The following is a 25432-nucleotide window of genomic DNA, read 5'->3' on the forward strand; positions in this document are numbered from 1 at the left end:
AATACTTACTAATTTCACTTTTGTGCTGAAATGACTTAAATCAATGCCATTTAATGCAGTAGGACAACGAAAGTACTATGAGGTCTAGGGACTGTTCCATCTAAGGAACTCAAAAAAGGCTCCACAAAGGGGCCACCCCATTTTCTGTCTTTGAAAGTCACTCAGCATTTCCCAGGACAATCCTCATTTGACAGAAGGGCAGAGAGAGTGCTAGCAGAGTGAAGGTTGGAAGGAAAGGAGAGGTATGAAACAAGTTCTAAGCATGCTATGTTTATACAACTAAATTATGCTGCATGTTTGCTAACAGGAGGGAAAGGCAGGGCATGAAAATAAAGAGATGAGCATTGACCAGATGACCAAAAACCTTATTCTAAAAATGTGAGTGGTGGAAACTTACTTTTCTTGAATGCAAATGAAGTTGACATTTATGGTTAAATGTCTCTAAATAAACCCTGTTTGAGTTGATATAGAAAACATTTACATTCCACTTTTACATGCAGTCAAAATGTGCATGCATACTGCATGTGTGTTTATTTACCTACCTTTGTATCTGTACAAACACTTATCACTGGTACCTCCATGTCCACCTCCTTATATTCTTCCCCATACGAATAAACTATGTCTATATTATGGTACATAAAGGAGCTGATCATTCTCCACTTTAGGGATTATGCTATCCAGCAAAGCTATCATTTAGAATGGAAGGGCAGAAAAAGTGCTCCCCAGATAGGGTCAAGTTAAAGGAGTTCATCATCACCAAATCCTTACTATATGAAATGTTAAAGGGACTTATCTAAGAAAATGAAGATAAAAAAGATGAACAGTAAAATGATAACAAACTCACAACTACCAACAACTGAACCTAAAAAAACACAAACAAAAACTAAGCAAACAACTAAAACAGGAACAGAATCACAGAAATAGAGATCACATGGAAGGTTATTAGCAGGGAGGTGGAGGGGAAGAATGGGGGAATAGGTACAGGGAATAAGAAGCACAATTGGGAGGCACAAAATAGACAGGGGGAGATTAAGAATAGTATGGAAATGGAGAAGCTAAAGAATTTATATGTACAAACTGGGGATATGAACTAACGGGGTTGGGGCAATGCTGGACGGAGGGCAGGTTCAGGGCAGAGAGCAGTAAAGGAAGAAAAAATTGGAATAACTGTAATAGCATAAGTAATAAAATATATATAAAAATTAAAAAATGCCACTGTGTATTAGTCTGTTCGTTTATAAAACAAGGAAAATAACACCTGCCCACACAGGCATTGCTCTAAGAATGAAAGAAGGTAATGGAAAAATGTATTAAAATATAAAATCTATAAAAATGATAGAATTACTAAAGGAAACATTTAAATTCACAATATGCACATATTAGATCTTTATAGAGGTTTTTTTTTTTTTTTTACCTATAACTCAAAGTAGAATACAGGTTTTACAACTGGTCACAAATTCAGCAAAAGAGATATACAAAAAAATCATAATAATATTGGTGTTCATTTTTCATTCATTCATTAATTTGACAAATACATATCAAAAATTACCATTAAACACCCAAAATTTAATGTCTATCAAATACCATATATTTGCTTACCACCATTTAATCTTCACAGAATCACTTTGAAATAAATACTACTCTTATTTACATTTTAAATATGTCAAAAAAAGGAAGCTCAGGATTTCAGTAAATTGCAGGCACCACGCAGCAGGCCTCTGTAAATGCCAGCAATCATGGCCAAAGCTGACTACCACCAGCATCTGCCACCACCACGCCAATTTATTCTAAGAATGTAGCTCCTTCTGCAAGCCCAAAGTAGAGACTCCAAAATCTGTGTTTAAATAGAATTATACGGTTAACTCACTGATCATAGTACGACCATAAAACGAATACCAATTCTCTCCGGAGAGGTCTTATTCAACTTTTCAAAATTAATGCTTTCTTTGTGCCCTGGGCCAGACCATAAAAGAAAGGATACACTGTGAGCTTCTCAAAATCTTGGTTCATCTTAGCTAAACAGTTTTCATAAAGTAGACACACAAAACACCTCTTAATTAACTAAGGTGGAGGAGGCTAGGCGTAGTCCACATACATGAACTTTCACAAATCGTAATTATTACAATCAGTATGTATAAGGAAACCCAAGCTGGTGGGCTCTACAAAATAACAGAGAATCATTCTATGTACATATTGGATATTATTTTTTTAAAATAAAAAAAAGTATTAAAAACTTGAGCCAAAGACAGAAATGGCATCCACAATGCCGAATAGAAGAAAGCTAATGAAGAAATGTCAGCCCAGCCCTAAGCCTGTTTACCTAATCAGGCAGAAGAGGTCCAACCAAGCACATCTGATCTACTCAAGGCCAGAATTAAGATGTTCTTTGCAAAGAAAAAAAGCTGATGAGTTATAGTGGCAACATTTTAAATAGATAGTTGTGCCATGTGGGCAGGAAACAAGACTTATGGATAACCGATTCTCAACTATTCTAGCAAAGGCAAAATTACACTATTAATTAACACAAACACACTGTTGCTTTAATTTTATAAAGTGACATACAAAAACATGGAGGGCTGTGTATATTTTAATGCCACTGCCAAAATGCATTGAGTTGAAATTTATAGAGAAGTCACTCATGCAGCAAGTATTTATGAGCAGGTACAATGGGAGAGGCATTGGATTGTGAAAGAGAAAGTAAGAAGCCAAGTGCTCTGCTCTCAAGAAGTCATGGTAACTTTTAAACACGTAAATGAATAACTATAATAGAATTGGATGGGTAAAGTAATGGATGAATGAACCATGTGCTCTGAAACATTGTAAAACTAGAGGGCAAACGGAACAGCATGAAAGAAACTTTACACAGGAAGAGACATTTACATAGAAGCTTGATGAATGAGGAGATGTTATCTAAATATGAAATGACTACAAAGGAAAGAAACACCAACACAGGGAACCTCACGACCAATGGAAAAAATGTAATAGATTTAAATCATCGTGGTTAGGTTTGAATGTGTTTAAAATGTACAAGAAGATGAAAGTGGCAGTGATGAGTCTATCAATTTGGGATGGGTCAAGTTTAAATAGAAGCACATTGTCATAAAAAATGCCTGTGGTCTTCGTTCCCAAGATACATTTTGAATTCTAGTTCTGTTCCTTACACCTGCTCCTGGAACTTGCAAAGATATTTAACCCCTTTGTGTATCAAATTTCTGTTTAGCAAAACAAGAGATAACAATATCCCTTCTCTGAAGGCTAGTTTGGGAGCTGGAGATAATTATACTATGTGGCCAATAGTATAAATTTCTAAATAAACAATAATAGCAGCAATCAACTGCTTTAAATCTATACTAAAATTTTTGGATTCCATTGGGTAGACAACAGAGAGCTCTGTACTATTTTTAACTGTTACATATAGAATAAAATAAAACCTTTATATTTATAAGATGATAGACATAGAGGTCACATTTGAATTCAATTTGTTCACAGAATGAGCATTAAACACATTTCTTCAAAATGCTTTACCAAGCAGTCTAAAATACATTCAGAACAGAAAGCGCTGTACTGTTTTTAAGTAAGGAAGTAACTGTTTTGGGAAGATCTTCTTGATACAATACAAATGATGGACTGAGGAAAATGACAGAGAAGCCAACCAGTAGATAATTAGAACAGCTTGGGAAAAATACAGGTGCCTTTGAAATAAGATGCCAGCAGTAAGCATAGAAAGAAGGGTCATAGACAAGCTATGATTTGATGGTAGAATTGACAAGATTTGGTGACCAAATAGTTGTGAGTTTAGAAAGCTAATTATGCTGATTATAGTTCCTAGACAAATGGAAACTTTGACTTGTTGCAAAATATAGCCATAAAAATGTAAAGCGAGAATTGTTTTCTGTCTCTGCCTACATTGGCAGCCACGAGTCCATGCCCCTGTACATCTTCAAATACAAATAGGTCCAATTTCCATCCTCAAACACAGATAGGTTCAATTAATTTCCCTGCTAAACTTGCAATTCTCTTTTCCTTCCTCTTCAAACACACACACCCTTTTCACTTATGTCTCATTGATCATTCTGCCAAATCCTAGGTTACATTTTTCTTAGAAGCTGAAATGATTAATGAATTCCTCTAAGACTAATGAGCTCGATATAAGAGAGATCTAGCATTGCTCAGTAATTTGGTACTCTACCCATGTACTTGTGAGAAAACACAGCCATCCATTGATTATTGCTAATGTTATCATGTTGCTCGAGCACCTGCAGTCCTTGTCTTGTGCTTGTAGGTCATTGGGATTTATAGATTACCTGCTACAGATTACAAAGGAGAGCCTTGAGTGGCACTGGCAGTCCATTCCCCGTGACTCTGATATATTCCTTTATCAAGAATTCTGAACATGTCTTACCAAAGACATTCAATGTTTCGTTTGTGTGCTTTAGCCATATGAAAAAAACTGCCCAGGACTTTCTAATTGCTTGGTACATTATGAAAACTTGAAAAATAACTAAGGGGGAAGATGGGGCAGGGGGACAACATGCTGGCTCCCCAGGATGGCTTTGCCTTGGTAGAACCACATAGCTCCGCAGTTGGCGTTTGCTAGTTACTGAGGTGCTTAGGAAACAGTCAATCCATGACTTCAGCCAAGAAAACAAGTTACACCCATGTCTCAGGGAATTTTTCAAAATCAGGGCAAGCAGTGTGGCTGAATTATATTGAAACTGTTATACTTCTTCTGTTTTTATTTGTTTTTGTGTGACTAGACATGGAAGGTATTGGATTATGTATACCACAGATAAATATTCTACATGTACTCTTTTTGAAAATATATAATCTTTATTGCATTTTTCCATTACTATTTAGTGCCCTTGTGCCCCCTCCTTTCAGTAATTACCACTACGATGCCCATGTCCATGACTCCTTTTTCCCTTTTGCTCAATCTCTCTACCCCCTAACCTCACTCCTCCACTAGCTGTCACCTGTTCTGGCGTTATGTGGCTAGGAAACAAATAGCATGGGTGGAAACAATGGAAATATATATATATAAATAGGGTTTTTTTGGTTTTTTAAAGATCTTATTTATTTATCTTTAGAGAGGAAGGGAAGGAGAGAAGGAGAGAAACATCAATGTGTGGTTGCCTCTCGTGAGTCCCCTGCTGGGAACTGGCCTGCAACCCAGGCATGTGTCCTGACTGGGAATCAAACTGCGATCGTGTGTGGTTCACAGGCCTGCACTCAATGCACTGAGCTACACCAGACAGGGCTATATAAAAATAGTTTTGATAAAATATTGCAGGATAAGTAGGGTATTTTTTTAGGATAATTCTTTGAAAATGTCTTAAAGGCTGATAATATCAGTGCTACTATTGCTGTTTATGTCATATACATAAGCCTATACAAGCAAATGGTATTTGAATTATTAAGATCAAATTTTATTTAGAATTATAAATTGGTTAAGGAGTTATAAGCCTATCATCCACATATCTTAAGATTAGTTAGAAATACCAATAGGTGAAATCAGAACTTATATCTTCTAGTATAATTGGCATAGGGACTAATACACAACACACATTCACTACTTGTTGGATCAATTAACTACCTGTTCTTGGTGTACCAATTTGGTTAATTTATAAAATCTTATAAAGGAATGAAAGTTGCTTACATGGTTTAGATTTTTATTTTGGGAGAAAAATGTTTTTTAAAAGATTAATGGAAATAAATAAGGTAAGCAAAATCGTTGTCTATCCAAAGTCCCACATATATGGCGCCACACACAAAATGTATACTTCTAATATCCAAGAATAAAATTTCTCAGTTTTATAAAGAAATTAACTCTAGAGAGAAAAACACCTATGTTACTACTGTGACAGTCTAATAGCTATATTTTTTTCATTTGCCTCACCAAAGCCAACCAAGTTTACAATATAAACCTAACAAACATCATCAGAGAAATTAAAGTACATGAATAGGGGGGATTAAGAAATCAGTATGTGGCCATCGAAGTATTATGTTCTCAATCTTTTCTAACCTGGACAAAATTGCCTACACAGAGTAAGATAGTTTCTTAAGTAAAGGCAAGCTGGCTTGTAACAATGCCTTGAAATTCAATATTTTGCCTGAATAACTCAATTTATATCTCTAAGTCTCTTCTGATTGAAACTACACAGCATGTAAATTTAAGAAGAAAAGTCAGGAAGCCATGTTGACAAACAACATGCTTTAATGGTATAGGGAAATTTCTGGAATACCAAAATTAAATTCAAACACATTTTCTGTGTGGGTTTTAGCCTCACCAAGTAGCCTAAACAAGTTTAGCAGTCTTTTTTTAATAGGTAGGTAGATAGATCTACAAACACATCAGCATCAAACCCAGCAAGGTCTCATTTTAGGCATGTTGGAAAACTACATGTATTAGACTGTCTCTATACCACGTCATAATTTCTCAATTAGTTGCCTTGGCCGTATAGAAAATGGCCTTGATACAAAGGCCAAAGTATGGTGGACGGATAGATGGTTAGACAGCTTTTATTGAAAATGCATTATCACCAACCTCATTTACAAAAATGTTACGCTTAGAGAAAAACTGAAAGAACAATGCCGAGAACACCCAAAATAACCTCATGTAGACTCACCCATTGTCAACAGCCTGTCTAATTTCCTCCGGATTCAATTCAGATACACATTTTTGGTAAGAATTCTACAAAGGTGGTGACATGGACTTTTTCTTTAAATTTAACCTTTATCATACTTGTTTACATTACCTTTTAGTCCCCTATACACCCTTCCCCCTTCATTAAAGGAAAGAACAGTAACTTTTCCTTGTTAAAAATGACTTCTTTTTATTCAACAGTCAAGGAAATTACATACAATACCTAATCAGTTCAATACCTAATCCCTTTTAAGGACACGTGTAAAGACAAAAAGTAAAAGCCTGCTATTTCCACCATTATTATTGGCTAGGTCCTACCTCTCCAAATTGTTCTCTTTCCTTATGTGTGTGCATATCGATTTGCTTAACATTTGTAGAATACTGATACCTGCATTTTGCACATAAAACTGAATGTTGAGCATTAGCTTCATAATTATTATATACATACTTAAGTTTACTTTCCTTGTATATAATATTTGTTTCTTACTATGTAATATTATAGAGATACCGATTAAATGAACATTTCCCTTGGTCATTATGGAATCTTCTTATAAATGTATTTTCTACTTTTAACTTCCAAGTAGTCCTGTGAAGCAGACCATATTATCCCCATTCTGCACTGAGGCCAGCAGCGACTCAGGGACATGAACGCCTGCCTAAGGTCACAGAGTGACGAATGGCAGGATCAAAATACCCATAAAATGAGTAGTACATGTGAAGGTACTCAAGATTCGCAGTTCTGACCTTTTGTAAACTTTTTAGATCTGACATCACTTTGTATTTCAACCCCCATACTAAGAATAAACTACACATCATTACCTAAGGAATACTTTTTGTACAGTAACAATTAACTAAAAACTAATGGAAGTAATGACTCCTAACTAATGGTTGGCAGTATTCTAAAAACAGAAAAAATAATCTAAGGAATTTTTTAAAGGCCAATAGATTGTAATTCTACATTAGGTTTTATAAAAGAAATCTCTCCCTGACAGATAGTCAGAAATTACATTTGAGTTTATTTCTGTAGAGAAGAAATTCCCCTTTTATTTCTCCACATGCTGAGAGAACAAGTCACCCGGCCCCACCGCCCTTATCAAAGTCTGAGAAAAGAATGCAGTGAAAGGACAGCAAACTCACAGTTATTAACAAGCACACCTATAACAAAAGCAAACTAAGAGGATAGTTAGATCAAGAGCAGAACCATAGAAATGAAGATCTCATGGAGGGTTAGCAACAGGGGAGTGGGAGGAGGAGAAGGGGGGAGAAGGTAAAGAAAATAAGTAGCATAGATGGTAGGTAGAAAATAGATGGGGGGAGGGCAAGAATAGTATGGGAAATATAGAATCTAAAGAACTTGAGACACATGGTCATAAACTAAAGGGGGGAATGGTGGGGAAGGGGGTATGCAGGGTGGAGGGGAATAAAGGGGGGAAATAGAACAACTGTAATGGCATAATCAATAAAATATATATTTTTAAAAAGATATCAATAGCCCTGGCTGGTGTAGCTCAGTGGATTGAGCGCGGGCCTTTGAACCAGACAATCTCGGTTTGATTCCCAGTCAGGGCACATGCCTGGGTTGCAGGCTGGTTCCCTGCAGGCCAGTTCCCAGCAGGGGATGCACAAAAGGCAACCATACATTGATGTTTCTCTCCTTCCCTTCCCCTCTAAAGATAAATAAATAAATAAATAAAAAGATATCAATATATTAAAGATACATTGTTCTTCAAAGCCAAGAAAAAAAAAAAAGAAAGCAGAAAACCTCTTACAGAAACTGAGGGCAGACACATCCCAGAGACCAAAGGGTCCTGACATTCTTCCTCAGGCATGTGATTCTATCTGTTTCATCAATATTTTTGCCTCGTTAAAAATTAAAATATAATTTAAAAAGGCTTTTAGTTCTCTTACGTGTTATTTGAAATAACCTTTTAAGTAAAGGTTTTTTCCCCCACTGGGACATGGATTTGTTGAATATCTCTTTCTTGTTAGATTTATGCTTTGCATATCTGCACTGCAGCACTCTAAATTATATGTGTTGGTATCTAACCACACAACTGGTGATGTTTATTGAAGAGTTTGAAATTGGAGTGTGGAGCTCAGGAACGGTTTGAACTAGGTGTATGGAGGTCAATTCTTCATAGTGAGATGATGAAAATAAATTCCCCTAAACGGTGTGCTTAGAAAGACAAGACAGAGGCTTGGGAGAAGGCCTTTCAGGGATAAGAAAAAAATATTTATCTATTAGAAGTAGAAAGTTTTCAAAAATGGCTTTTCTTGCTGCCCAAAGGAGTTAAGTTAAAGAGTTTTAACTTAGTCAATAGCTATAATGGTAAAGAAGAAAAGAAACCTAGATATAAATCTAAATGTCAGATTTTATATGGAACATTTGAGAAGCTGAAAGAGAATAGGAAACATAACAAATTGATTCAGGCCCTTATACTGTTGTGTTGGAGAGCATGTCCTATATCTCTTGACTGATGAATAGTTGAACCGAGTCCAGTGGGCTGGAGCTACCAACTGATGTGTACAGTGGAAGTCTTGTCTTTGGCAGGAAATCCCCGAGTATTGTGAACAGTTGAAATGAAATACTATTGAATCCCACATGAAATTTGCCCAAATAAATCTGTTTTGGTCACTGCCTTAGCCTAGTTTTTACCAACAACCATGAATTTACAAGTCAAAAGGGGGAATTTGCAACCAAAATAGTGCAGACAAAAATTGGGTAACTCCTAATTAATTGAGTTGGCCACCTCTTGTGGAATACCATTCAGCATACTTCCAGTAAGCTGTCGTCACTAGACTATACTTACAAAGGTTTTTGTTGTGATGCCTACATGGATTACAGATAAAGGAAAAATAAAAAACACTTGTTAGGAAACATTACTGATTTCAGCAGGAGAAAACTGAAACTGTTTCCCTGAATTCAACTGTAATTATTCTAGCAAAACTTTTATGTAGATGGAAACACATTAAAATTTAGAGGATGATGCAAGAATCAAATACTTGATGGAACAATCTTTTAGTATTCAATATCTGCACTTATACCAATGTAACTTTTGGGTTTCCTAAATTGATATACTACAACAGGCTGACAAAGACTGTGAAATAGTAATATCATATAAACTTAAACCTACAAGAGGGGGAAGGAAGAGCTGGTATAGAACTGCTATTCTGAAAGGCCACATAAGGAAGCCTGAGCTTTGATAATTAGAATGAACACCAATTATTCCAGAAATAACAATGTTCTGCCTACAAGTACCAAACATGGGCACTCTGTCGGCCACCCCTCTTCCCAGTTTCAGATGGCACCTGAATAGTTCCAGGTAATCTCTTTGTTGCAATTATCATTTTGTCTGCTAATTAGAAGAATTGGAAGAGCAAGAATAAAGAATATCAACTTATGCTTCAAAAAAAAACGAAGCATAATCACTTCTTTTTTTCCAGAAAAGCAGAGAAACACAATTTGGCAATTGAACTGCTAAGAATTTGGTTCATTATAAGAAACATTACAAGTTTCTTTGAAAACCTAATTATAAAATAGCTGCTTTGGCTCTAAACTGGGATATAGATGTAGACATTTTTGAAAACTAACATAATTTATCTCAATTACTTTAATATTTATTTAACATTTGTGCCATTATGTGTCCCAACCCCTTATCCCATTCAAAAGAAATACATGGGTTATTGTAGACCTTTTTAGTACATGCCTAACATTGGGCCCCAAAAATAAAAGGCACAAAGTAAATGTTTAGCAAGGGAATGAATTGTTTTGGATGGAGGTTATTTTTACATCATTCGTCAAAAGAGAACTGTATTCAAACAGGACCCTTTATGATAGATGGCTTTACTAAACAACTTCATGATATAAAGGAAAATGAAATCTCGCAAGGACACAACTGCTAAGAGCACACAGATTGCTTTATTATTTTTATTATGTTAGCACCTGCATTCCTGATAGACACATATTGCTACCCAGGCCCATATGAGAGCTACAGTGAAATCAATGTGAATCTTAGAGGCAAAGAACTAGAAGATTTAAAATGAAATCAAGTGCAGGCCTCTCTGGTGTTATGCCAGTTCAATGACTTGTGAGGTTTTGAAGCTCTCCTTAGAGACTATAAATTAATTCCTAAGGATTATCTTCCCTGCTAGGTAAAAGGCAGAACTGAAATTGAGGGAGGGGGGAGATTTGTTCAATTAAGTAAATTGCTTTATGGAACAGGGTTTTTACTTAGACCTTCAGAGTTGCTGCCTGGCTTCTGAGAGAGAAAACACCACACTTTCATTCCACAAGCTCAACACATTCTTAAATAAATGATCCAACTGGAACCTGCCTGTAATTTGGTATCTTGAAATGCAGGTGCAGATTTCAGGGTATTAAATACCACAGGAAAAAAAATGTACCAATCTCCATATTAATAGCTATCTCACTAAGTGAAATTAAATTCGAGTAAATGAGCTATTTAAAGAATAATTTTCAAGTTCTTTCTCAACTCAAATGATCAGAAATGAAAGTTTTCTGTGTACAAATGGAACAAATTGTTGTTTACTACTTCTTTGCCTGTTTCTTAATGGACTTTGGATTCTGAGCTTCTGTAAAAACATGAGGTCGAGTTTTAATGACTTGACTGTTTTCTGAACATTCCCTTACAATTCTACGCAAGTGGGCAGTGCACACTGCCAAGAACAAGACAAACAAGCTGTCTTCTGATGAGCACCAAGCCAAGGTGTACATTCTAGGAACAGAAAGGAAACACATTATAAACAAAACTACTACTAAACAATAGAATGGGGCCCTTATCCCAAACCTTAGAGAAAAAGAACACCTATGGAAATTATTTCAAAACTCCTTGGCTAACTTAATCGAATGTGAAAGATGACCTCAATCCCACAAAAGGGAACAGTTTTGACATGTTGAAATAAAATAAATAAATAAAATTCACACTGCCAGAATAAACAAGCAAATTTATACCACATAAATTAGTATTCTCTCCTTGTAAAATAATTTGGCAATCTCTAGAAACATACAATGCACATAGCCTTTGTCCAACGCAACTGTTACAAATTTATCCCACAGTTAAATTCCCATGAATAAGCAAAAATATGTGTAAGTGTGTGGGCACCAGAGAATCCTTCATAATACCAAGATTTATACACAAAACAACCATTCATGAGGAAATGAATGGTTAACATGGCCATTAAATGGAAAACACATCTATTGTATGGGTTACTATGTAGCACATAAAGAAAATAAAGAAATCTTTCTGTGCACCGATAAATCTTTATTAAATGAAAAAGAAGTGAGTTGCAGGACAGAATGTTGTGCAAATAAATAACAACTTAGGTCTGCATAGTTCGAGTTAATTTATGGAAGAACAGACAAGCAAGTCTCAACTGGTTACTCCTGGGCAGTAAATGAAGGGCAGAAATTCAGGATGGCTTTTTGTAACACCATTCTATTGTCACAAATTTTTTAACCAGTGGCATTTATTTATAAAATGAAAAGTACTACAAAAATTACTGTCAAAGTTCCCTTCAAGTGATATTATGTTTAAATATAAACAGTCATGAAAAATGTTTCTACATGTATTATTGGGTTACAAAAACAAGACATAAAAATATATAGAGTTTAATTTCACAAAATGTGTGTGCATATATATGCACAATACACAGAGAAAATTGTCCAGAACTCTACATACAAGAATGTCATAAATTGTGAAAGAAATAAGATTGGGCCAGAAGGTGGGGTATGGTGGGTGAAATATTGTAAAGCAAAATATGACACATATTTTATACTCCTATATTTCTCTATTTTGTCATTTTTTTTATAAGTGACATATATTACTGCATTGTTTCTGTAATTTTGAAATGTAAAATTAAAGAAAGCATTGATATGTAGGAATGTTTTGATTAAGCTTCTAAAGCACACGGGAAAATAACCTGTCAGGAAATCAGACATACAACAATGTGAATATACCACACAACACGGAACTGTACACTTAAAAAAGGGTTAAGCCCTGGCTGGTGTGGCTCAGTGGATTGAGCTCTGGCCTGAGAACTAAAGGGTTGCCAGTTTGATTCCCAGTCAGGGCACGTGCCTGGGTTGTGGGCCAGGTCCCCAGTAGGAGACACATGAGAGGCAACCACACATTGATGTTTCTCTCCCTCTCCTTCTCCCCCTATCTCTAAAAACCAAATACATAAAATTTTTTAAAAAATAAGTTAAGATAGTAAATTTTATGTCATGTACATTTTACTACAATTGAATTTTTTTTAGGAAGGAATCAGAAATAAGAGAAGATATAGAACTGGTTACCCAGTAAAATGAACTAACTTAAAAAGTATAGAGTTTTGGGAATGAGGGAACAGTATACCACTAAAAACTCTCCGGGAAAATAAAATGAACTAAAGATGTGTATTTCAGGTTTGTACATTATCCACAACAGTGGTTTCCAAATGGGGAAAAGTACATTCCTAGAGGTATTACTGTTCATTCTCTTGTATCATAGGAAGAACATATTGAAAGTTCTACATTCATTCATTTTAATCATTAATGATATGATTTATATATATATGATTAATATATATATATTACAAGAAAACACGTGCATGTAATTCAAAAATAAATACACATATATTGGGGGCATGATGAGAAGGATGGTATAATGTGAAATACTCAATGATCACCTTTTTTAATGCAATATTTATGAGAGGCAACCACAAATGGACATATTCTGGCCAGATATTTAAAGGACAAAAAAAATGAACAACAGCCAAAAGAGCAAAAGACTTCTGGCTTTGTGAGCAGGGAAGGCATATCACATGTAATAGAAAATCCAAGTCATCCTCATTTTCTCTGAAACATTAAAAGTCAAATAATTTTAAAGCTATACATGCAGCTTTTCTTTCAGAGAATTTGTGTGATTCAGTAAGTGAATTTCCAGCAAAGAAATTACAAAACAGGAATATATGTTTTAACTTACTGCATCTTAGAAAATATATTAAGCACGTGTTTTTCATTAACAAAGTACTTGAAAGAATATGTCAAATAATTGAGATAATTATAAAAATTAAGGATAATTATGGATCAAAAATGCAATGCTATATAAAAAGTTAGTGGTAGTTAATAAAGCCAAGAAACAATACAAATGAAATTAAAATCAAATGTAGTCACTGGAAGAAAAAAAATGACAAAAAGTCTCTTTTACAAAATCTGGCTCTTTGATGCCAAATTCAACTAAATAAAACTTGGAAATGGAAAATTGCACTGAAAGGATAATTATATAAAATATAGTGGGACTGCCAGGAAAAGAAGCTAAAGATAACAAAAACTGGAATTTTTGTTTTTAAAGCCAACAAAACTTCATGATAATCAAGAACTATATTTATAATGTACAATATAGTAGAAATCAAAACATTGTTATATAATCTTATTTCATCTCAATACGTATGTTTTCCAGTATAAAACTGCCTTATTGACATCAAAACTCAAATTTTCCCCAAAGAACATAAGCATCATAGCAAAATATTTGATGTTCCTAAATTTCAAAACAGAAAAACTATATATATTTTATTATGCCATTCCAAAGCTGCCTTCCTTTGCTCTCAAGCTAAGTCTTGAAGGCTAAAAGTATGTTAATTTGGTGATTTGGACAGTTTATACTTTCTTAAAGTAAAAGTAACAGCTTATATTAGCATCATAGGATTAAAAAAAACTCTATGCTTTGTGTGAGGCAAATTGCCTATGATATTTTGCCGTGTATATATAATGTGCACTCACATTTTTGGCCCAAACTTTCAGGAAATAAAATCTTTTGTTTAAATTTTAATTGAATTTTTTATTCATTTTTATTTAGAGACAAAACCAACTATCATGTTACAGGGTATTATTTTGCATACAGATATTGTCATTGCTTTCTAGAGTTACACTTCTTTTTGTCACCATTAAGCCTTTTTATTTGTCATCATGAAATGTCCAAACTTTACACAGATTCTTGGACTGGGGGCTCATATCCATCAGCTCATTCAACTTTAACACCTGTCTCTTCCCCAGTAGCTTTTCCAGAACTGCTACCTTCACCATGAAGCTCCATGAGTTTTCCCAATTTAAACGTGGACTTCTTCAGCATTTTGAGTTCTCTAACAGAGACATTATGAAGTGGATAAATAGATTGGCAAGACTTTTCTATGTCTTTTCCAATGATATCTGGAATCAATTTATTGACCACTTCTTTCAAGTCATTTGTCTGCACCTCTCAGGTCATGATGTCTGTCATTTGCCTCTAGATTTGGCGGACAGTAAGAGGTCTTCTGAATCTGATTATTGCATTTTTTAGTAAAACCAACACAGAATACATGAAGCTAATACCCATCAGTACTCTTGGCACCAACATGAGCTCTAGTCCTGGTCTGCCATTTTTTGACCATGGAGCACATTTTGTCATGGGTAAGATCCATGCCACAGAAATTAGTCAGGCAGCTTTTGCCCTGAACATCCTCAGTAATAAGCTTGAATTTTCTACATGCAGCTTCACCACTCTGCAGATCACCTAGGCTCACTTCAAATGCACAGCCCTTCAGACCATCAGATTCTATTTTGGTTCCTTGAGTTATCATGATAACTGTTTTCCCAACATTTCATATATTAAACATAACTGCTGTTTTCACATCATACCAATCTTTCTTAGAAAATGGATCAAACATGTTCTTCTTTGCTCCCTTTCTGCTGTGTTTTGTAAGGCGCTTGTTCTTGCCCACCACCATGGTGCTGCTCAGACAGCCAAAAGCTAGAGTTACACTTTTCACACATAAACATAAATAAAGCAATTAAATAGATATGGAATTAGTGCTAACCATGTATAGTGCACATGTGTATTTTTCCCTCAAAAATTTGGGCAAAAAAGTGCACATTATACACTGTAAAATATAGTGTGTGGAAATAAATGTTCATACTACTTTTGCAGACAACCTAAAAATGTATCCATGGCAATCAGTGGTTCTCCCAGGGTGGCAATATTACTCCCCAGGGAATATTTGGCAATATATGGAAAGAGTCTGGTTGTCACAAGTGGGAAGTAGATGTCATGTAGATGATAGATGCCAGGGATGCCACTGAACATCCTGCAATACACAAGACAGCTCTCTATAACAAAGAATTATCAGACTTAAAATATAAGTAGTGCTGAGGTTCTATAACCCTGATCTAGGCAGAGGGATATACTTTCAGTATTTGCTACATCTATAGTATACACCTGCATTCACTGTGCTCAGACACATGCATGAAGAAATAATTGCAAAGATGATATCCTTCAGAAGGAGAAAAGTAATTTTTACACCAAGAAAAATGACTCCTACACTAACTAAATACATCTAGATTTTTATTTTGTCCCTCACAGCCTTGTGTATTAAGCTATTCTAAAATGTATTAGGAGAATAAAAGGATTGATAACTTTGAGTGGATTTTAAAATGGTCCCAAAGGATGTAAGTTACAAACAAGGTACCCTACCAAATCATTTCATGTTAATTTCAAAATCAAGCATTTGAGTAAAATCTAAAAAATGTAAGTAGGATTTAGATTGGAGAAAGCTAAATAGCACTGGGGACAAAAGCTACTGAAACAGTATGGCAGACACTAAGAATATTGGAACAGTGAATTGGTCAGTTGTACAGAAACCAAAAGAGCAAGCAAAATATGACCAGAGACATTGAAATTAAGCACAAACTGACAGTAACCAGAGGGGAGAGGAGAGGATATAATGGGGGGGGAAGGGTTTTCAGGAACATCTATAAAGGACACGTGGGCAAAAGCAAGGGGGGTGAGGTCAGGGATGAGAGATGGTGGCTGGGATGGGGGAAGTGGTGGGAGAAAAATGGAGACAACTGTACTTGAACAGCAATAAAAAATTTAAAGAAAAATAGCCCTGGCTGGTGTAGCTCAGTGGATTGAGCACGGGCCTGAGAACCAAAGGATCGTGGTTCAATTCCCAGTCAGGGCACATGCCTGGGTTGCAGGCCAGTTCACAGCAGGGGACTCATGAGAGGCAACCATACACTGATATTTCTCTCCCTCTCTCCTTCCCTTCCCCTCTAAAGATAAATAAATAAAATATTTTTTAAAAATTTAAAGAAAAATATAAAAAGAAAACAAAGGTGATAAATACTCGTAGAGCCAAGAGACCCTGAAAAATTATTTCAATGAATATATATATATATAGATAGATATTAGACTTAAGCTTTAGAGTATTTAAATTCTGAGCCAAAGCAATTACAAATAATTGGGGGCAATGGAAAGTCATTTGGCTAACAAAATCAGCCATAGGAAAAAAAGCTCCAAAAATTTCATTTACAGTTATCTCTACATTTGATTTTCAATTACTTATACTGAGATGTACTTGAACAGCTGAGGTGCTCCCTATGACAGTAACAACAGTGCCATACGAGCACATACAAGAAATACTTGCCCTGTGTTCTTAACGAACTCCAACTGTTCCGCATTTCCCACAAAATACCTGAAATCCAACCAGCGATTCAAAAAGTGAGGAGCAATGATAAAGAGCAAAAACTTGTTTTGGGTTTTTTTTTAATTCTATTTATTTACTTTTAAAATATTTATTTATTTATTTTTAGAGCGAGGGGCAGGGAGGGGGGAGGATAGGGGGAGAAACATCAGTGTATGGCTGCCTCTCACACACTCCACACTGGGGACCTGGCCTGCAACCCACACATGTGCCCTGACTGGGAATCAAACCAGTAACTCTTTGTTTCACAGGCCAGTGCTCAATCCACTAAGCTATACCAGCCAGGGCCAAAAACTTATTTTTAATATTTTTTAAAAATGTATTTAGAGGCAAGGTTCCAACGACCCAATCTATACATCACACAATTGTTTCTGCAGACAGCAAGTATTGAATGATTCTCAAATAACATATAATTTTAAAAAAATCTTTGCTGGATATCAGAACAGATACCTCTAGTTTAGAGAAAATAAAACATACAAAGAAGCAAAAAGTTGTATCAACAAAAGGCTCATTCTGTAATATTTTCAATATTCTTAAAATCAAACATCTTAATAGTTCCAATGTCCCTGATATATAAACAATTCATAAAATTAATGAGAAAAAGATGAAAAAATGCATAAAAGACAAGCCTGAATTATACAAAAGAAAAACACATATGAGTAAAATGACTGCCTCATTTTTTACTGCCTCACAAAAGCTTTCATTAAAAATAACATTCTACACAAACCAATCAGCAACAAACTCAAAATCACTGATACACTAACAAAAAAGAATTAGTGACTTACAGGTGGCTTTGTGGAAAAGCAATAGTAATGAGTATTGAAATCAGCAAAAGATGGAGAACTACGTATAATATGTGAGAATAATGTTTATATATTTACAAACATATATAATAAAAGTATTTTTAAAAATTAAATATATTAAAAACAAGAATAGATGAAAAATTTAAAAGGCACTTAATCTCCATTATTGTTAATGAATACTAACAATGAAATGTCATGTAGGAAATACCAATAACCAATTTAATACTAGGCTAAATTATATGAAATTTTGATGCTGATAGATAAAAATCAATTGAATGTTGGCAATTTTTAATTATTCAATCTATTATTTTGAAGAGATAGCTCATTAGATAAATGTCCAAGATGTATGAAGTGCTTTAATAAAAATCCAAACGGAATATAAAACAAGTTGGCAACACTCCAAACTATTACAGATGAAAGAAGAAAAATCACACTTTTGCAAGGAAAAAAACTGTCCACAAATTTGGAAATTAGGGATTATTATTCATATTTCATTGTTCAAACCTTTTTATGGTCATATATGAAATTATCACTTCAATTAAAGATATCTTTAATTATCTCAATGTAACCCATTCTGGATATATGTTGGATAAAAATGTTTGGATATTGGGAGTTTGCATGTCATTATTTTAAATGATGAAAACAAGTAATGCCTACACAATAACCCAAAAGCCCTATTAGTTTTTCCAAATATCACAAAAGACTTCTTAAGACCTACATAATAATCCACTGAGGTTTCTGCATTATACAGAATATTTAAAAATTAATTATATTTAACACCAATAACAAGCTAATATGTTTTAAATGTTAATGCATTCACTTGTATTTTTGTATGGTATAAAAGTACAGAATGTAGTTTCATTTCAGTGACCAAAGAAATATATGAGTGTAAGGTATATGAGAACATGTAAATGGATGTGCTTATGTCTTCATGGCATTGCTTTCAACTTAACTTGTCCTTCATAAGCATTTTAGGCCTCTTAGACATATGTCCTTTCTTAGTAAAGTTCCCCATTATCTTTGAGGATGTCTTCTCTTAATAATGTGTGAATGTGACAAAGAGATTGTACATATTTAAATGACAGGAGCACATGTTAAACTATCAGTAAACAGCTAAGATATTGCTGTAGATGCAGTACATTCTTTATTCTGAAACAGCAAAAAAGTTAAATATTTCTGCTGGAAGGTGGGTGAAAATATAGCCACTTACTAATTCAGATTCAGGGCAAATAGTATTTATACTTAATAATTAGACACTGAGATTTCACATAGCAGTGGATACCTTATCTGTAAAAAATAAAAGTTTAATTATGACACAAAACCACAAAAATTGTAGAAGAAAAAAATAGCAAAATATCACACATTGCTCAATGCAATATTTTATCAGATGCATCTCCCGAGGCAAGGGAAACAAAAGAAAAAATAAACAAATGGGACTACATCAAACTAAAAAAGTTTTTTTACAGCAAAGGAAATCATCAACAAAATAAAAAGACAACCCACTGAATGGGAGAACATATTTGCCAATACATCTGATAAGGGGTTACCTAATATCCAAAATTTATAAACAACTTACAAAACTTGATGCTCCAAAAAACAAACAACCCAAGTTAAAAAATGGGCAAAGACCCTGAACGGACACTTCTCCAAAGAGGACATACACATGGCCAACAGACATATGAATAGATGCTCAATGCCACTAATCATCAGATAAATGCAAATTAAAACCACAATGAGATACCATCTCACACCTGTCAGAATTGCTACCATCAATAAATCATCAAACAACAATTGCTGACAAGCACATGGAGAAAGGGGAACCCTTTGCACTGTTGGGGGGAGTGCAGACTGGTGCAGCCACTGTGGAAAGCAGTTTGGAGATACCTCAAAAAATTAAAAATGGCTCTGCCTTTTGATCCAGCGGTCCCACTTCTGGGAATATATTCGAAGGAACCCAAAACACTAATTTGAAAGAACGTCAGCATCCTTGTATATTCACTGCAGCATTGTTTACAATCACCATGATATGGAAGGAGCCTAAGTGTTGATCAATAGGTGAGTGGAGAAAATAACTATAGAACATTTATACAATGGAATAGTATTCAGCCATAAAAAAAGAAGTAAAAGAAGAAAGTTTTATCCTTTGCCATAGTATGGACTGACTTAGAGAAAATTATGCTAAGTGAAATAAGCCAGTCAGAGAAAGACAAATATCATGATTTCACTCATGTGGAATCTAATGAACAAAGTGAACTATAAAGGAAAATGGGGACAGACTCATAGATGGAGAGCAGATGATAGCTAGTGTGGTGAGGACATTAGTGGGTGGAGAATGGATTGAGCATAAGGGAAGAAGGACTCATAGACAATAGTGTGGTGATTGTAGGGAGGAGACAGGTATAAGGGGACTAAATAGTAATGAAAAAATATACAAGAAAGATTTTGAAAAAATTTTACATTATATGCAAATAAAAATCTACTTCAAGCATTCTATAAATATGTGAATATGTAAAATCTGTTATATAGTCACAGAAACCTCACATAATTTAGAAGACCTACTTTTTGAGGAAGGCATAATACTAGAGAAAAATTAAGTGGGATCAACTCAGTCACGCACCATATCACAAAATCTCAGTGGTAGAAAAAAATTAGAAATTATACAGGTATCTCTCTCTGTAATAGCAACATTTCACTTCACATAATTCAGTTTCTCCTTTATGATTTATGACATTCTTTCAGATCTTGAGATAATCTAATGTCAATTATTTTCAATGTTGGTTTCTTTTTGTTTGTTTGTTTGGCCTTCAAGATTTTTATTTTTATTTTTGCTTAAGTTTCAATTAAATCTTTTTTAAATTTTATTTAATTATTGTTCAAGTACACTTTTCTGCTTTTTTACTCCCATCCCAGCCCACCCCCCAGTGCTCCCCACCTCCCTCCCATTTCCACCCCCCTTAGTAGTTGTCCATGTGTCCTTTATACTTGTTCCTGTAAATGTTGGTTTCTTTAATTCATAAATATATGGAAACTAAGTTGACAGGCAGCTTTATTGGATGAATTCAAAAGGCCGATATTTTCTGAGGATTCACTATTCAAAACAAGTGACTTTAAATGGTCTAGCATTAAAAATAAACATTTTTTTCTAGAATGGAAGATTTGAACTCCATTAGCATGCAGGATCTGGCCGAAGAAAAGCCTCCTTGAGTGTGATTGGTAGGGTAATAATATGGGTGTAATCATTTATAATTTTAATTTGAACATTTTACCTAAAATGCCATATGATGTGCTTCAGTGTGATATTGTTATGTTACAGAATGACATGTTTATGATTTTGTAATAAAATATTTTATAATAAGAAGGGGAATTATTTGTGGTGGGTCCTGTTATAGCAAAAAAACTAGTTCTAATGCACGAGAATGGAATCACGTTGGTATAATGTTTTTATAATGAGTATTAAAAAGCTCAGGACAGCTTCACATCTGCATCAGCTTTTCTTCCCAAAATCAGTCCCCAAACCCTCACTTGCTTATTTTTAATTTGTATTGTGTGGACTTTTGTAAGGGACCTAAAATCCTCTCAGCAGCAAGGCAGAAGTATTAATAAACAGTCAACAAAGCAGTAAAACTCTGAAATAAAAGCACATTTTCTCTGGTCTTTGTAAGTTCAGAAGTATCTACTACTCTAAAGAAATAATCTTATTCCAAATAGACCAAACATTGGTTTGGTCATTGCAATGTTACTGTAATTGTATGCCATATACATAAGAAAATGTACATTTATTTCCCAGGAAAATCTATTAAAATATGACTGGGTATCTGATCAACCCAAATGGTTGTAATATGAATTATTATAAGATTTCCCTTCAATGTGGCTAAAATTTTGCACATAAAAGTTTAATTGAATAGAATTGGAGTTTTCTTCTATTATTCATAATACATAAACATCATCAATTTCACATAACCGGCTGTTATATTCCATATTCAACAGTCCACACTGAATACAAATGAACTTTGTTGGACAATTTAATGTGTAAACATTATAGTTTTTTGTGAATTATTAAAATAGTAGTTTAAATTTTTATAAGTAAAATTAAATCCCATTAAATGTACCAAGGTTTCAACAAATTAAAACATAGTATTATGCTTTCATTATTGTATGAAACTATTTATAAACATAGAAGTATTATCAAACTCTGTTATCCCCTTTGTTTTATCTTGCTACAAACACATCTATACATATATTCCTGTAAATACCTAAGTTAAAGCCAAAAACTAAAATGGAGAAAGATATCAATATATTGAACATTTGTCTTTGTCTTAATAGAAATGATACCAGATGTACTTTACCCTAACAATGTTGAACCCCTACAATGTTTTCAGAATTAGAATTTTCCTTTTTTTTTTAAAGATTTTATTTATTAATCTTTAGAGGGGAAAGGAAGGAGAGAAGGAGAGAAACATCAATGTGTGGTTGCCTCTTGTGGGTCCCCTGCTGGGAACTGGCCTGCAACCCAGGCATGTGCCCTGACTGGGAGTCAAAGAATTTTCCTTTTTTGTTTAAACATGTTCGTAGTCAAAACATTTGTGTTTTCTTCAAGTTGAATATGTCAGTATTCATCTCCTTGTATTTAGAGATATTAGTGGATGGTATTTCTTAAGATGCAACCAGTATTTTATCCCACTGGAAAAATATACAAAAATAATAACTTCCTTTAAAAATTGGGTTAGATGGGAAAATCTGTATTCTGTATCTCCAATTATTTTCTTAGTTGTTAGGGGAAGAAGGCCAGCCTAATAAGAGTGAGCATTTCTCAGAGTTTTAAATAGGTTACAAAGGTTGAGAAATAAAATTTCAGGCTGTCTTGATGCCTGTTATACTTAAAGATCTCTTTATGTGCACATGTAACCCTGCAATACCTAAACTTAGATTTTGCAACTGCCTGTCAGGTAGTTTAAATTCCAGATCCATTTGGATTTTGCTTTTGAAGACACATCAAAACCCAGGGTATTCACCAACTTATTGTTTTAAATTATTTTATTGTTTGTTCAATGATGGTATCTCCCCTACTGACCTGGCAGGGGAGATACCATAATGACCAACTTATTAACTGCCAGATTTAAATAAGCAATAGACCTTTAAAATGTATTTCAGCTTTAAATAGTTCTTAAATATATTATTTCATTTTTTAAGATTTTTATTTTTTGAATATTTTGTTTATTTTTAGAGAGAAGAGAAGGGAGGAACAAAGAGAGGAAATGTCTACGTGAGACACAAACATCAATCAGTTGCTTCCACTATGTGCCATAACTGGGGACAGAACCTGGGAACCAGACATGTGTCCTGACTGGGAATCGAACTGAGAACCCTTTGGTTTGCAGGCCAGCATTCAAACCACTGAGCCACACCAGCAAGGGTGATTCTTTCTTTTTGTTTGTTTGTTTCAATATTTTTTATATTTTTAAATATTTTATTCATTATGCTATTACAGTTGTCCCAATTTTTTTCTTCCCTTTATCCCCCTATGCCCTGCATCCCCCCTCCCTCCATCATTCCCTCCTACCCTAGTTCATGTCCATGAATCATATATATGCATTTGTTGGCTTCTCCAGGTCCTATATTATTCTTAACCTCCCCTTGTCTATTTTGTACCTACCATTTATGCTTCTTATTCCCTGTACCTGTTTCCTTATGGTCCCCCTTCCGTGCCTGCCAATAACCCTCCATGTGATCTCCATTTCTGCGATTCTGTTCCTGTTCTGGATGTTTGCTTACCTTGTTTTTATTTTTTAGGTTCCGTTATTAATAGTTGTGAGTTTGTTGTCATTTTACTGTTTATATTTTTATCTTCTTTTTCTTAGATAAGTCCCTTTAAATTTCATAAAGTCCTGATGATGATAAACTCCTTTAACTTGACCTTATCTGGGAAGCACTTTATCTGACCTTCCATTCTAAATGATAGCTTTGCTGGATAGAGTCATCTTAGATATAGGTCCTTGCATTTCATGACTTCAAATACTTCTTCCCAGCCTCTTCTTGCCTGCAAGGTTTCTTTCGAGAAATCGGCTGATAATCTTATGGGATTTTCTATGTAGGTAACACTTTCCTTTACTTTCGCTGCTTTTAGGATTCTCTCCTTATCTTTAATCTTGGGTAATTATGATGTGCCTTGGTGCATGCTTCATTGGGTCTAATATCTTTGGGACTCTCTGAGCCTCCAGGACTTGCATGTAAATATCCTTTGCCAGGCTGGGGGAGTTTTCCTTATTTTTTCAGATAAGTTTTTGATTTCTTGCTTTTCCTCTTCTCCTTCTGGCACCCCTATATTTAGAAAGTTGGGATGTTTAAAGTTGTCCCAGAGGCTCCTTAGCCTCTCTATTTTTTTGTTTGAATTTTTGTTTCTTCATTCTGTTCTGGTTAAATGTTTATTTTTTTCCTTCTGCTCAAAACCATTGATTTGAGTCCCAGTTTCCTTCCCTTCACTGTTGGCTCCCTGTAAATTTCTCTTTATTTCACTTAGCATACCTTTCACTTCTTCCTTTATTTGGTATCCATAATCAATAATTCCCAGGAATATACTATATTTCTTATAGCAGTATCATAGCTGTTATGCACAGATGTCCTTAAATTGGACTACCTGGTCTGCACCTACTTCCTGGCTCTAACGCTTACTGGCCTTATGAACTTGAGAAAGTTATTTCTTCTTTGCCTCACTTCAGTCATCTCTAAAATGGAGATAAAAACATTATCTACACTAAGAATGTTTTCAATATTCAACAAGTTAATACATGAAAGTACTTAGAATAGTATACTTGGCATAAAGAACAAGCTTAATAAATATTACCTGTCATTATTTCCTTTTATACCTTTCTAGAGTTTGATTTTTAAAAATATTAGGATACACTTAGGCAATTTCAATTAGGACCCAGTCTATGTTCTTTGCTGTCTAGGCCTCACACCATCAAAAAACATATAGATTTAACTAAAGAAACTGATATAACAGAGATTCAATTTTGGAATAAAAATATAGTGACCTAGACATGATTCTTTATTTCCACTTTTAATATATAAACAAAAGGAGTGAAAATATTTATTTCCTCCCTATAAATGTTAAAATAAATAGTCCTAATACTCTACTACCAATTACCTCCAATGAGTCATTTTGATTAAATATTATTATTTTTTGATAATCTATTTGCCAGCTCTATTACTTCATACATGAGGTATACTTATGTACCTGGGTTCCTTCTTCTGAAACTTCCAAGTTTAAAATGGTAAGAGCAAGTATCAACAGTATTTTTCATTGATCCTCAAGTAACATTTCAATAAGATTACTGGTGATAAGAACATTACAAGGAAGACAGACACATATTTGAAATTTTGTTTGTAAGGGAAAGTTTGAGGAAAGATAACTAAACACACTAAAAACATACTGGCCAAAATTTATAGGCTGTATTATTCTCAAGAGTTT

At 34.4% G+C, this 25432-nt stretch overlaps 1 protein-coding gene and 1 pseudogene across 1 annotated transcript in view; both read right to left on the reverse strand.

Moving 5' to 3' along the window:
- The window catches only part of IL1RAPL1 (interleukin 1 receptor accessory protein like 1), a 1106570-nt gene that overhangs the window by 932154 nt on the left and 148984 nt on the right, over positions 1–25432 (reverse strand). The gene's annotated exons all lie outside the window — the stretch shown is intronic.
- LOC119038461 (40S ribosomal protein S3a-like) lies at positions 14626–15406 on the reverse strand (annotated as a pseudogene).

This window comes from Artibeus jamaicensis, unplaced genomic scaffold (genome assembly GCF_021234435.1).
Source record: "Artibeus jamaicensis isolate MK-2021 breed Jamaican fruit bat unplaced genomic scaffold, CSHL_Jam_final scaffold_1283, whole genome shotgun sequence".
Lineage (NCBI taxonomy): Eukaryota > Metazoa > Chordata > Mammalia > Chiroptera > Phyllostomidae > Artibeus > Artibeus jamaicensis.